The sequence below is a fragment of the Candoia aspera genome, chromosome 2, assembly GCF_035149785.1.
Source record: "Candoia aspera isolate rCanAsp1 chromosome 2, rCanAsp1.hap2, whole genome shotgun sequence".
Taxonomy (NCBI): Eukaryota; Metazoa; Chordata; class Lepidosauria; order Squamata; family Boidae; genus Candoia; species Candoia aspera.
The window spans coordinates 37706114-37719784 of record NC_086154.1 but is presented as its reverse complement, the minus strand read 5'-3'; the positions used below and the strand labels follow the sequence as shown (position 1 = coordinate 37719784).

Here is a 13671-nt window from a genome sequence, read left to right as displayed (position 1 = left end):
ACCCATTTTGGCCTAGAATTTACCTCCAATGTTTCTAATTTTCTGGAAGAGGTCTCTTGTCCTTCCTATTCTATTGTCTTCTTCCACGTCCGCACATTGCTTGTTTAAAAATAATTCCTTATCTCTTCTGGCTAACCTCTGGAATTTTGCATTTAATTGGGCATATCAACCCCTATCACTGTTGCCTTTTGCTTTCCTTCTGTCATGTCCCCCATTGCGATGTATACATACATCACAATGGGGAACATGCCTTTCTGGTGAAAGGGAGGGGGAATGAAAGAATCAGTGCTAATCCCGTAAGCACTGAAAGACAAAACAGACTAAGGACAAAGGAGCCATACCTTTTCCCTGACCGGGAAGCCATCATCCTATCTCCCTGACATCTCGGCATTACCACGGGGGACACACCTGCTCCGGACACAGGAAGAGGACAGCGGTAATCAGCGCTAATCCCCCTGATCGCCCATCAAGACTCCGGATAGCCCCCTGATCGCCCATCGAGACTCCGGGTTCACCGTCGGTCAAGACTTTGGGACAATGGGGGGTGGAGAAGGATCAGGTCTGCACCGTGGGTATTTACCGGCTACCTCGCATGCCATGTGCTCATTCCCGTCTTTCTCCGTGTCTGCATGCTATTCTCAATAAACCAGATATCCCTAGCCCTGGCTGGTGAGTCTGTGTTTTTTTTTTGAATAAGGCAACCATCACATAAAGACGGGAGTCAAATTTTTTTTTCCGCTAGCACCATTCCAGATTTCGTCTGTGAGGGATCAAAGCTGGCGATGGAAAAACTCAACCGACGAAGAGGTGGCTACCAGAGGACCAGCAACGGGGCACCCGACTCCATGGCACGGGCGATCAGTGAGAACCCTATTCCCAGATGGTACGAAATCCAAGAAGGTTCGAGATCAAGCTCGGAGGAGGAGGAGGCCGGAAGTTGCAGGACACCTGAAGCCACCAGAGAGTCGCAGGATGAATGGGTCACACTGGACGAGATGCCGGGATCCCTGCCAGGGAGGCTCGGGGCATCTAGGAAGCCATGGGACCTGCTGTCCTTGACGATCGCAGGAGCCGAGGGAAGGTGCCAGATTGGACGAACCGAGGAAGGCTCCCAGACAGCTGAGAGGCTGAGGGTAATGGAGGCAAGGCTGGAGTCAATTGAACAGCTGTTCCTGAGATGGTCGGTGGCGTGGGAATCCCGAGGAAGGGGTGAGGTGGAACCAGGTACCAGAAGTTCATCACCCCCCCTCCCACCCCTGAGACGTGACAGCCGGGGAGAGGAAGGAGATGGCAGGAGGCTGAGGCAGTGCCGGGCAGAGTTCACCTCGCGGAATCCACCAGGAGGTCATCTCCCCCCCATCCCACCCTGGAGATGCGACCGCTGGGAAGAGGCTGGAGCTGGCATGAAACTGAGGCACCGCCACCTGGAGTCTGGCTTGGGGAATCCCCACACCGAGACCGGAGAACCCCAGCAGCCAGAGGTACGTCCTGATGACCAGATGTGGTTTGGAGCCCACCAGGAGCGGGGGTGAAAAACTTCGGGGTCAAATTCGACAGGGACCCAGCAACATTATCCTTCTTCCTAACAAATGCCAAGAACTACATGGAAGAATTTGGGCCGTATTTCCGCTCAGAAAAGGGCAAAATTAATGCCATTGCTAACAAACTTAAAGGAAGGGCGGCTGATTGGTATGTGCAGCTATGCCAGGCAGAAGCCCCAGAGCTCGATGAATTCGACGAGTTCCTCTGGGCACTAGACCTGCACTTCAGAGACCCCTTAGAAAAGGAGAGAGTGAAGAGATCCCTAAGGGGAATCAGCCAAGGGCAACAATCTGTAGCAGATTATGCCATGGAGTTTAAAGCACTGGCTGGAAAGGTGGTGGACTGGTCGCAGTCTACCCTAATTGAACATTTCAAAGAGGGCCTGAACTTGGACATTCTGAGGTGGGCATTATGCAGAGACGACCCAAACACTCTACATGAGTGGATACTGCTGGCCAGTAAGGCAGAAAATGCCCAGGAAACCTTCCTACAAGCCAAGAGGGCGGCACAGCAAGCAGCAACGGTAAAGGGACCCCGAACCGCTGCAGGACCAGTGAGGCCAACATCGCAACCCTGGAGAGAGGAGAGGGAGCGACGGTTCGCCAAGGGGCAGTGCCTTCGATGTGGGAAAGAGGACTACAAAGCGGTGGCGTGCCCGAAAACAAAGGTAGTTGACAGGCCAGGAAAAACGCCGGGCAAACCACCCGTAGGGCCCCAAAAGATGACAGCAGCCAGGGGAGAGATCAGAGCAAAAGAACTACCTTACTCCAGTGAAGAAGAGGAGACGACCAGGAAGAACCGGCGGGAAACGCCAGCCACCTGCCCTGAGAAGCACCAGAGGGCAGGTGGAGGAGGAGAATGGGCGCAGCGACATCTGGGTGAGTGCCAACTGTCCCACCCTGTATGTAAAAGTTAGGTTAGGTTCCACTGAGAAGTCGGTTGAAGTCTGGGCCCTAATAGACTCGGGCTGTTCTAGGTGCCTAATGCACCCGGATGTGGTTGCCGATTTAAATCTCCCCTGCTTTCCACTTCAGCACCACATAGTGTTAATGCAATTGGACGGTTCAGCAGCGGGAGGGGGCCCGGTCACCCAATTCACCAGAGAAGTGGCACTGCAGTTAGGCAGCCACCGGGAGAGACTGAAATTTGTTGTGGCACCGGTGGGCCACCCTTTAATCATCTTAGGCATTCCGTGGCTGGTACGAAGGAACCCATACATAAATTGGGAAACCAGGACAATCACGTTTGCAGACGGCTTCTACCAAGCACCTACAGGGGACCGAATTCCCTGTGCTGCAATGGGGAGGGTGGTGTCTACAACCACACATCTGGCTGCAGCGGCCCTGGAAGTCTTGCCGGACAAGTACAATGAGTTTGCAGATGTGTTCAGGGAGAATGAAGCAGACAAACTCCCACCCCACAGAAAGACTGACTGTGCGATAGAACTGGTCCCCAACACACCCTTGCCAAAGCCAAAAATTTACGCAATGACCTAGAAAGAACTGGCAGCATTGCGGGAGTTTGTGGACAAGAACTTAGCACGAGGCTTCATTGAGCCCGCAAACTCGCCAGTTGGAGCCCCAGTGTTGTTCAGAGAAAAAAAGGATGGGACATTAAGACTCTGTATGGACTACTGCAGATTGAATGCGGCTTCCATATCCAACAAATATCCTTTGCCCCTAATCAAAGACATATTAGCACATCTGGCAAAGGGGAAAATATTCTCTAAACTGGATTTGTGAGAAGCCTATTTTCGCATACGCATACGGGAGGGGGATGAGTGGAAGATGGCCTTCAATTGCTCACTGGGATCATTCCAATACAAAGTGTTACCGTTCGGTTTGGCAGGGGCACCGGGGGTATTTATGCAATTGATTAATGAGGTCATGCACAAACACTTGTTCAAGGGGGTCCTTGTGTATTTAGACAATGTATTGATATATTCTGAGACTGAAGAGGAGCATGAACGCTTGGTTAAGTAGGTGCTCAGGAAACTCCGCAAAACCGAGCTATTTGCCAAGCTTTCTAAGTGCGAGTTTCATAAATCTCAGCTAGATTATCTGGGTTACAGAATCTCTGAGAAGGGCATCAAAATGGACCCTGGGAAAGTCCAGGCCATCCTGGCATGGGAGTCCCCACGCACTAGGAGGCAACTACAAAGTTTTCTGGGATTTTCTAATTTTTACAGGGGGTTCATCAAGGGACTAGCGGAAATCGTTTTGCCCCTAACTAATTTACTCCCCACCAAGGGTTTGGGAGACACGCGCAAGGCACGAAACCCGGGAGCGCTACTTAATTGGACACCTGAATGCCAAAGGGCTTTTGATCATCTCAAAAGCCTGTTCACAGTCGAACCGGTTCTACAACACCCCGACCCCACCAAGCCCTTTGTAGTCCAAGTAGATGCCTCCGATTTCTCAATTGGGGCAATCTTGCTTCAGCGGGATCCAAATGATCAGCTGAAGCCCTTCACGTACCTCTCCCGCAAGTTCTCCAAAACAGAACGGAGATGGCATGTATGGGAGAAAGAGGCTTTTGCTGTCAAAGCTGCCTTAGAGGCATGGTGACACCTCCTGGAAGGGACCACTTGCCCCTTTGAGGTCTGGACGGACCACAAAAACCTGGAAGCGCTCAGTACCCCAAAACGCCTCAGCCCCAAGCAGGTTCGCTGGGCTCAATTTTTCAGCCGCTTTAATTTTCAGCTGAAGTTCATACTGGTAAGAAAGAACTTCTTAGCTGACACTCTCTCTAGGCGGCCCCAGTATGACAGTCAGGCATCAGACATTATAGGTACTGTGTGGACCAACACACAGCTGGGTTGCCAAGCTGTCATGCGCAGCCAAACTGGAACGCAGCATACTCCGGCACAACCGTCCACAAGGGGAGGGAGACGCATGTCAATTTCATCGCAATTGCAACAGCAGTTCGTACAAGCCTTAAAAATGGATACATGGTTGCAAACCAATAGAAACAATGTTTCTTTTGAAACTGATTTGGCCTGGAAACAAAATAGCCTGTACGTGCCGGAGCAATTGCGAGCAGAGGTTCTGAGACGTTCTCACGATGACAAAACGGCAGGGCACTTTGGCTTTGTAAAAACGTTACATCTAGTAAGGCGACAATTCTGGTGGCCTACACTTAGGAGGGATGTAAAAGATTATGTCGCTGCTTGCCCTACATGTGCCATGGCCAAGCGAAAAGTGGGTAAGCCCCAGGGACTATTGCAGCCGGTGGCAAGCCCCTCCCGCCCTTAGGAGGAAATCTCGATGGATTTCATCGTAGACTTGCCACCCAGCCAGCGGAAAATGGTCATCTGGGTGGTTAAGGACTACTTTTCAAAACAGGCCCATTTTATTCCATGCGCCTCCATTCCCTCCACTCAACAGCTGGCACGCCTCTTTTTAAATCACATTTACAAATTACACGGTACCCCCTCCCGCTTGGTCACAGATAGGGGTACACAATTTACTTCACAATTCTGGAAAGCATTTTTGAAGTTGATTGGCACCAAGCAGGCATTGTCCACTGCTTGGCACCCCCACACAGATGGCTCTACGGAAATCCTTAACTCCACCCTGGAGCAATTTTTGCGCTCCTTCATAAGCTACCAGCAAGATAATTGGGTAGACTTACTCCCCTTTGCTGAGGTGGCATACAACAATGCAGTGCACCAGAGCACAGGCCACACCCCCTTCCGGGTAGTCTATGGACGAGACTTTGTCCCGATCCTGGAGTTGCCACAGCCAGCCACCCCACCTTGTTCCCCAGATGACTGGGCTGCTCAGCTAGCCAACATTTGGCCGATCATTCAGCTGGCTCTCTCCGAAGCCCAAGCAACCTACAAGCATTATGTGGACAACCACAGGGCTGCGCAGCCAGACTTCAAAGTGGGAGATAAGGTCTACCTCTCCACTAAATTCATTAAGTCTCCGCAGCCCTCAAAGAAGTTAGCCCCCAAGTTCATTGGCCCTTTTCCAATAGTGGAAATAATCAACCCGGTAACTTTTAAGTTAGAATTGCCACACAACTTGAAACGCATACAGCCGGTGTTCCATTGTGCCTTACTGAAACTGGCTATCTCCTCAAAGTGGCATAACAACCCCCCCCCCACCTCCTCCCATCATGATCGATGGGCAGCAGCACTTTGAAATAAAGGAGGTCCTAGATTTACGAAGGCTACGGGGCACCCTACAGTACCTGGTCCTCTGGAGACATTTCCCCCACCCTGAGTGGGTGCATGCCCAGGATGTCTCAGCGCAACGACTAGTCAAACGCTTCCATGCAGTGTATCCTTCCAAACCGGCGCCTTGAAGTTTTTTGGGGGGAGGCAGTATGTCATGTCCCCCGTTGCGATGTATACATACATCACAACGGGGAACATGCCTTTCCAGTGAAGGGGAGGGGGAAGGAAAGAATCAGTGCTAATCCCATAAGCACTGAAAGACAAAACAGATGAAGGACAAAGGAGCCATACCTTTGCCCTGACCCGGAAAGCCATCATCCTATCTCCCTGACATCTTGGCATTACCACGGGGGACACATCTGCTCTGGACACAGGAAGAGGACAGTGATAATCATCGCTAATCCCCTGATCGCCCATCAAGACTCCAGAATCGCACCCTGATCGCCTATCGAGACTCCGGCTTCACCATCGGTCAAGACTTTGGGACAATGGGGGATGGGGAAGGATCAGGTCTGCACCGCGGGTATTTACCGGCTACCTCGCACGCCATGTGCTCATTCCCATCTTTCTCTATGTCTGCATTCTATTCTCAATAAACCAGATATTCCTAGCCCTGGCTGGTGAGTCTGTGTTTTTTTTTTGAATAAGGCAACCATCACACCTTCTTTCTTAGGCTACTTCTAGTGTCTCAGCAGACAGCCATTTTGCCTTCTTGGTTTTCTCTTTCTTTGGGATGTATTTTGTTGCCGCCTCCTGAACAATGTTGCGAACTTCTGTCCATAGTTCTTCCTGGACCCTATCTACTAAGTACAGTCCCTTAAATCAATTCTTCACCTCCACTGCATATTCCTTAGGAATATTAGTGAGCTCATATCCAGCATATCTGTGGGTCTTCCCTAATCTCTTTAGTCTGATCCTAAATTGTGCAATAAGAAGTTCATGATCTGAACTACAGTCAGCTCCAGGTCTTGTTTTTACTGACTGTATAGATGTCCGCCATCTTTGGCTGCAAAGGATGTAGTCAATCTGATTTCGGTGTTGTCCATCTGGTGAAGTCCATGTATAAAGCCATCTCTTAGGTTGCTGGAAGAGAGTGTTTGTTATGCACATTGAGTTGTCTTGGCAAAATTCTATCAGCCTATGTCCTGCTTTGTTTTCTTCTCCCAGGCCATACTTACCTGTAATTCCAGGTGTCATTTGACTGCCCACCTTAGCATTCCAGTCTCCTGTGATGACAATAACATCTATTTTAGGTGTGTTGTCCAGTAGGTGCTGCAGATCCTCATAGAACTGCTCTACTTCAGCTTCTTCAGCATCTGTGGTTGGGGTGTATATTTGGATCACTGTGATGTTAGATGGCTTGCCCTGAATTCAATTTGAGATAATCCTATTGTTTTTTGGATTGTATCCAAGCACTGCTTTAGCCACTTTACTATTAATTATGAAGGCTACTCCATTTCTTCTGTGGTCCTCTTGTCCACAGTAGTAGATCTGGTGGTCATTTGATGTGAAGTGGCCCATTCCAGTCCATTTCAGTTCACTGATGCCCAGAATGTCTATCTTTAATCTTGACATCTCACCAAATGAGTGAGATGTTAATTATGAGTGGTTAATTGCTGTTATGTCTCATTCTTGGCATTTTGGGACTCATAATATCCTAGAATAATATAATATGTAACTCACTTTAGTTCATTGGTTGCAGACCATCTTGGTAATATTGATACTTGCTTTCCACATAGTAGGGACTTTTTTTTTTAATGATTGCACTTATTTTCACCTGAAAAAATGCTGCATTTTGCCTTAAAACACTGTTTCTCAACCCCAGTAACTTTAAGATATGTGGACTTCAACTCCCAGAATTCCCCAGCCAGCATGGAGAATTCTGAGAGTTGAAGTCCACACATCCTAAAGTTGCTGAGGTTGAGAAACCCTGCTTTCGAAGATGATATAAGCAGTGAAAATGTTTGGGAAACAAATAGATCCCTTTCCCCCAACTTGGTACCTTCCAGATGTGTTGGAACAGCAATTCTCAGAATTCCAAGAAATCACACTAACTAGGAATTCTGGACATTGGAATCTCATATTATCTAGAGAATGCCAGGTTTTAGAAGGATAGGATAGAACTAGCATCTCTTGATTGTTCATAATAGAAATTGATAAGAACAGATACTACACTTGATCTTAGCCAAAAGGCGGAGAAGTTCATAATAGAAAGAATTGGCTTTTTTTCAAGAAGCTCAATTCAGTCATTTTACTGACTGGCTCATATTTGTGAAGTGACACATTCTGAGTATAAAGCAACACCTTTTAGTTGGCAGAGTCTTGCTTTCTCTCATTCTTCCCAGAAGCAGAATAAGCAGTTCAGAAGGAGATGCTTAGTACTTAAAGAGCACCTGGGAATTTGCTTTCTGCTCCAGTGCTTCAAAATCAATCTCTGTAAGGAATAAGGAAGATGCCTACAGCCTAGCTGGGTTATCCATGGCACATTAAAAGTGCTGAAATGCTGAGGTGATTTCTATTAGCAAGGCTGCAAAGTGCCTCAACAGCACAAAAGGTTAAAACTTGGCTACCCCCTGAGTGATTTCCCCTATCAAAGTTACACTCAAGCCCCACCATAACCAGTAGCCCTTTCACAAGCATTTTATATTTCTCCATTATTTTTTTTAAACTGTGTAAAGAAATAAACTATCCCAAATCAAGTTAGTTGTTTGGATTAGAGGATGCTCAAATTAGAGGAAGAAAGGCAGGAAGACCCTAATGAATTCCATGAAATCCACTGCCTGACTTACCTGCAATACTATATCAAACCATGCTAGCAGCTTTCTGAAAAATCATTTCAGTTGGGAGGATCACAGAAATCAAGACACGTGAACACTGTACTGATTTGTCTGATAAATGACATGGAACAGTGCCACCATACATTTTTCAAATAGTGCATATTGTCAACAAAGCATTGCTTACTTTTTATTAATTGGACTTCACCACTATATAGAATAGAATATAACTTTATTGATTAGTCAGCTGATCATATCAAAAAGTTGGGCATCAGCCAGAATAAAATATAGTACCATAAAACAGATAAAAAAGGGAAACACTAAAGAATGTTCAAACTATCAAACAGTGGCACTCATTTCACATGCCGGTAAGGTAATGCTCAGGATCCTGCAAGGTAGACTTCAGCAATTCATGGAGCAAGAATTGCCAGATGTCCAAGCTGGGTTTAGAAAAGGCAGAGGAACTAGGGACCAGATTGCCAATATCCGCTGGATAATGGAAAAACCAGGGAGTTTCAGAAAAACATCTATTTCTGTTTTATTGACTATTCTAAAGCCTTTGACTGTGTGGACCATCACAAATTGTGGCAAGTTCTTAGTGGTATGGGGATACCAAGTCATCTTGTCTGCCTCCTGAAGAATCTGTATAACGACCAAGTAGCAACAGTAAGAACAGACCAAGGAACAACGGACTGGTTTAAGATTGGGAAAGGAGTATGGCAGGGCTGTATACTCTCACCCTGCCTATTCAACTTGTATGCAGAACACATCATGCGGCATGCTGGGCTTGAAGAATCCAAGGCTGGAGTTAAAATCGCTGGAAGAAAGATTGACAATCTCAGATATGCAGATGATACCACTTTGATGGCTGAAAGGGAAGAGGGACTGAGGAGCCTTATGATGAAGGTGAAAGAAGAAAGTGCAAAACCTGGCCTGCAGCTAAACCTCAAAAAAACCAAGATTATGGCAACCAGTGTGATTGATAACTGGCAAATAGAGGGAGAAAACGTAGAGGCAGTGAAAGACTTTGTATTTCTAGGTGCGAAGATTACTGCAGATGCTGACTGCAGACAGGAAATCAGAAGACGTTTAATCCTTGGGAGAAGAACAAGGACAAATCTCGATAAAATAGTTAAGAGCAGAGACATCACACTGACAACAAAGGACCACATAGTTAAAACAATGGTGTTCCCCATAGTAACATATGGCTGCGAGAGCTGGACCATAAGGAAGGCTGAGGGAAGGAAGATAGATGCTTTGGAACTGTGGTGTTGGAGGAAAATTGTGAGAGTGCCTTGGACTGCAAGAAGATCAAACCAGTCCATCCTCCAGGAAATCAAGCCAGACTGCTCACTTGAGGGAATGATATTAAAGGGAAAACTGAAATACTTTGGCCACATAATGAGAAGATAGGACACCCTGGAGAAGATGCTGGTGCTAGGGAGAGTGGAAGGCAAAAGGAAGAGGGGCTGACCAAGGGCAAGATGGATGGATGATATTCTAGAGGTGACAGACCCGTCCCTGGGGGAGCTGGGGGTGTTGACAACCGACAGGAAGCTCTGGCGTGGGCTGGTCCATGAAGTCACGAAGAGTCGGAAGTGACTAAACGAATAAACAACAACAAAAAGATAAGATAAAATATACTAAGGTGAGATAAAATACAATAAAATACAGTAGGGTAAAAAAAGAAATAAAAGAGTAAGATAAAAGTGTAAAATATAATAAAACAAGTAATAAAAAAAAATCATATGTTTAGATGAATTCATCACCTTTGCATGCCACCCCAATGTGTTCTATAAATTGTGTTCTCAATTGGACATAGTAACATAGTAACATAGTCTTTTGTTGCAGTCCCAGTATGTGGTTCTGTCAAGTAATGTCTGGAGGTGCTGTGCCCTTGCTGGGGCATATGGTTGGCACTTAAATAAGACGTGTGCAATATCTTCTATTTCAGGTGCTCTGCAAACACATGTTCTCTCTAGGTAAGGCACTTGGTGGAATCATCCGTATTTGACCATAGAATCTAGCTGCTCAAATCTTGCTCTAGTAAGAACTATCCTATGGTATTGAGTCAGGCCATTGTCAGATATTTTTTTCTATTTGAAAAGACAGTTTATTTTTAGCCAGCCATCTCATCGACCTAATGTGTGCAAGTGACTCAATATCAGTTTGGGCATTACCATCCAAGACTCTTTGTTTGAATATTGCCTTGGCCTGATCTCTGGCTGAAAGTAAATATTGTGGTGAAAAGCCGAGGAATGCAATAGTTTGGAGGAGTTCATTGATCCATGTGGTGGGTTGAGGTGTTCCCATCTGTTCTTCAAGGCACATTTTTGGTAGTCTGTCAGGTTCCATTGGGTGACTCCTCCACCAGTAGTTGAAGACTTTGGTTACTGCTAGACTATAAATGGAATGGGTGCCTGTTTCAGCTCTTATTGCTGCTGCAGGTGTATTCCTGTCAGTCCCAGAATGGTTCTTGAAAAATGTGCTTGATTTTGTTCGAGTAGGGAGGCCTTTGATAGGCCCCACAGTTCGGCACCATATGTTAGCACTGGTACAAGTTTTTGCCTTGTGGACCTTCAAAATGGAGAGCAGAGAGCAAGGGTGGTTGTAACTAAGTAGTTTGATTAGCGTTTTAGAACTTGCTGTGGCCTTTGTAGAACTTTGCTTATAATGATTAATCCATGGCCCTGTATCTGTAAAAACCACCCCTAAATATGAGAAAAAGTCTATTTGTTTTATAGGCTCCCCATCCAAGTGCCAAGTGCCAAGTGCCAATTTAACATCTACTACTGTGCCAATTTAACATCTACATCTCCTATTCAACATCTGAATGAAACCACTGGGTGAGATCATCTGTCACCATGGGATGAGGTATCATCAATATGCTGATAACACTCAGTTATATATCTCTATCCCGGGTGAAGTAAGTGATGCAGTCTCCACTCTTTCCAAGTGCCTGTGGGCTGTGGGGGTCTGGACGGGGAACAACAGGCTTCAACTTAACCCTGGTAAGACAGAGTAGCTGTGGATTGATGGCCCCTCAGGTTCCAGGAAGTTGTCATCTTTGGTTCTGGATAGGGTGGCACTGCCCCATTCGGAACCAGTGCGGAACCTGGGGGTCCTCCTGGACTTGCGACTCCTGCTCAAAGAGCAGGTGGCAGTTGTGGCCAGGAGGGCCTTTGCACATCTTCAGGTGGTGCACCAGCTATGCCCATTCCTGGACTGAGATGCCCTCCGAACAGTCACTCATGCCCTTCTCGTCTCCCATATAGACTATTGCAATGTGCTTTACGTGGGGCTACCCTTGAAGAGTATTCGGAAGCTTCAGCTGGTCCAGAATGCGGCTGCGCAGACAGTTACTGGTACTGTATAATCAGCCCATGTGACACCACTGTTATGCGAGCTGCATTGGGTACCAGTTTGCTTCTGGGTCCAGTTCAAGGTGTTGGTTATTACCTTTAAAGCCCTACATGGCATGGGACCGACTAGTGAGGGACCGTCTCATCCCCGTAACATTGACCCGCTCCACCAGGTCAGGCAGGGTGGGCATGCTATGGACTCCATCAGTAAAGGAATTTCATCTAGCAGGGTCCAGGAGGCGAGCCTTCTCTGCAGTGGCACCTGCCCTTTGGAGTATCTTGCCCCCAGAGTTGAGACGGGTCTCCTCGCTCTTGGACTTCCAGAAGAAATTGAAGACCTGGTTCTGCTGCCTTGCTTGGGAGGGGGAGAGCAATAGCTCCACCTGGGGATGGCTGGTGCCATAGCACCTCTTAGTGATTGTGTTCCATCTCCACTTGGATTTTTCATTCATTTTATTACATCTTAATGGTAATTTAGATGGCTATGTTTTTAGTGTTATTTTATTGTAAACCACCCATTGGGGGAGATGGGCAGTGACATAAATTAAATAAATAAATAAATAAATAAATTGTATTTGGCCCATCTTTTCCCAAAAACCACCACTTTGGATTTGGACTTGTTGATATTCAAAAAGTTTGAGGCACAGTAATCACCAATTTTCCCCATCAGTCTTCTCAGGCCTACTTGGGAATGTGACATCAAAACCATGTCATCTGCATACAAGAGGATATTGATATGTCTGTTAAGGATCTTTGGCATGTGAACATCTGTAGAATGGAGGAATCCTGAAATGTCGTTGACATAAAGATTAAACAACATCAGCGCCAAGATACATCCTTGTCTGACACCTTTATGGGTGGGTATGCTCTTGATGATACATTTTATTTCATAAGGGCAGTGGTGGACCTAAATAATTTCATACCACCAGTGGTCTTTACCACAACTTCAGTCATGAAATAGTCAATAAACATTTATACTCCCTAACCCCACACTATCTTCCCATTTTTATAATAAATTCCACAGTCCTGATATGGGTAAAACATCCCCATGAAAATAAATATTTTGAGCATGTGCAGTTTCACATTTCAGACACACAAAGCTCAGAATGATCATGAATAAGCCAGTCTGCTCCTGCTGTCCTGTTTCTAAATATATTTACATATAAATGTTGTAAAAGTGTCTAAGATAACTTTCAAGTCAAAATAAAACATGAACACGTGTCCAGACCAGATGTGCCTTTAGCCTGTGTAAATGATTCTGGGATGAATCATGTCAGTCTGGTGGATCCTAGTGTGCCCATGCAGGCCAAATGCCAATACTGATCCTGTTTGCTTTCTACGGGTCACTTGAGGGTCTCTGGATTCTGGGGTCCTGGATTTCTTCCCTGAAAGCTAATCTGAACTGCATCACTGCATAAAGGCAACTTGCAAGCCAGGAGAGATGTAAAACATGCAATTAACATGGAAGTGACACAAGCTAAATAAAGCTGGACTGCCTATAGTAAGAACCCTGTGGTCCCTGTGGGCCACTAGAAACCAAATCTTTTTTTCTTGGGAAATCTCAGGCAGCCACCTCAGTGTTAAAACTCACATCACCCAGTGAAGTGCCAATTGGCATCAGTCATAGTTTACTGGTATCCCCATCTGGAAATTCATTGCAAAGCAAACAAGTGAAACAAAAGACCTGAAAATGTCAGGGCAAACTATGATGAAATTACATAGCAAAGCTGATTAATATCTTGGTTTTTTAATTAATTAATTTCTTTCTTAGGGAAGAGATTTAGCTGAAAGCCAAGACAGGTGCCTTGGC

At 46.2% G+C, this 13671-nt stretch overlaps 1 protein-coding gene and 1 non-coding gene across 4 annotated transcripts in view; both read right to left on the bottom strand.

The window, feature by feature from the left end:
• Positions 1-13671, bottom strand: part of GRM7 (glutamate metabotropic receptor 7) — a 354665-nt gene that overhangs the window by 288182 nt on the left and 52812 nt on the right. The gene's annotated exons all lie outside the window — the stretch shown is intronic.
• LOC134492632 (U2 spliceosomal RNA) lies at positions 7746-7930 on the bottom strand. Its single transcript, XR_010067500.1, has one exon. It is a non-coding gene; the product is annotated as a U2 spliceosomal RNA (small nuclear RNA).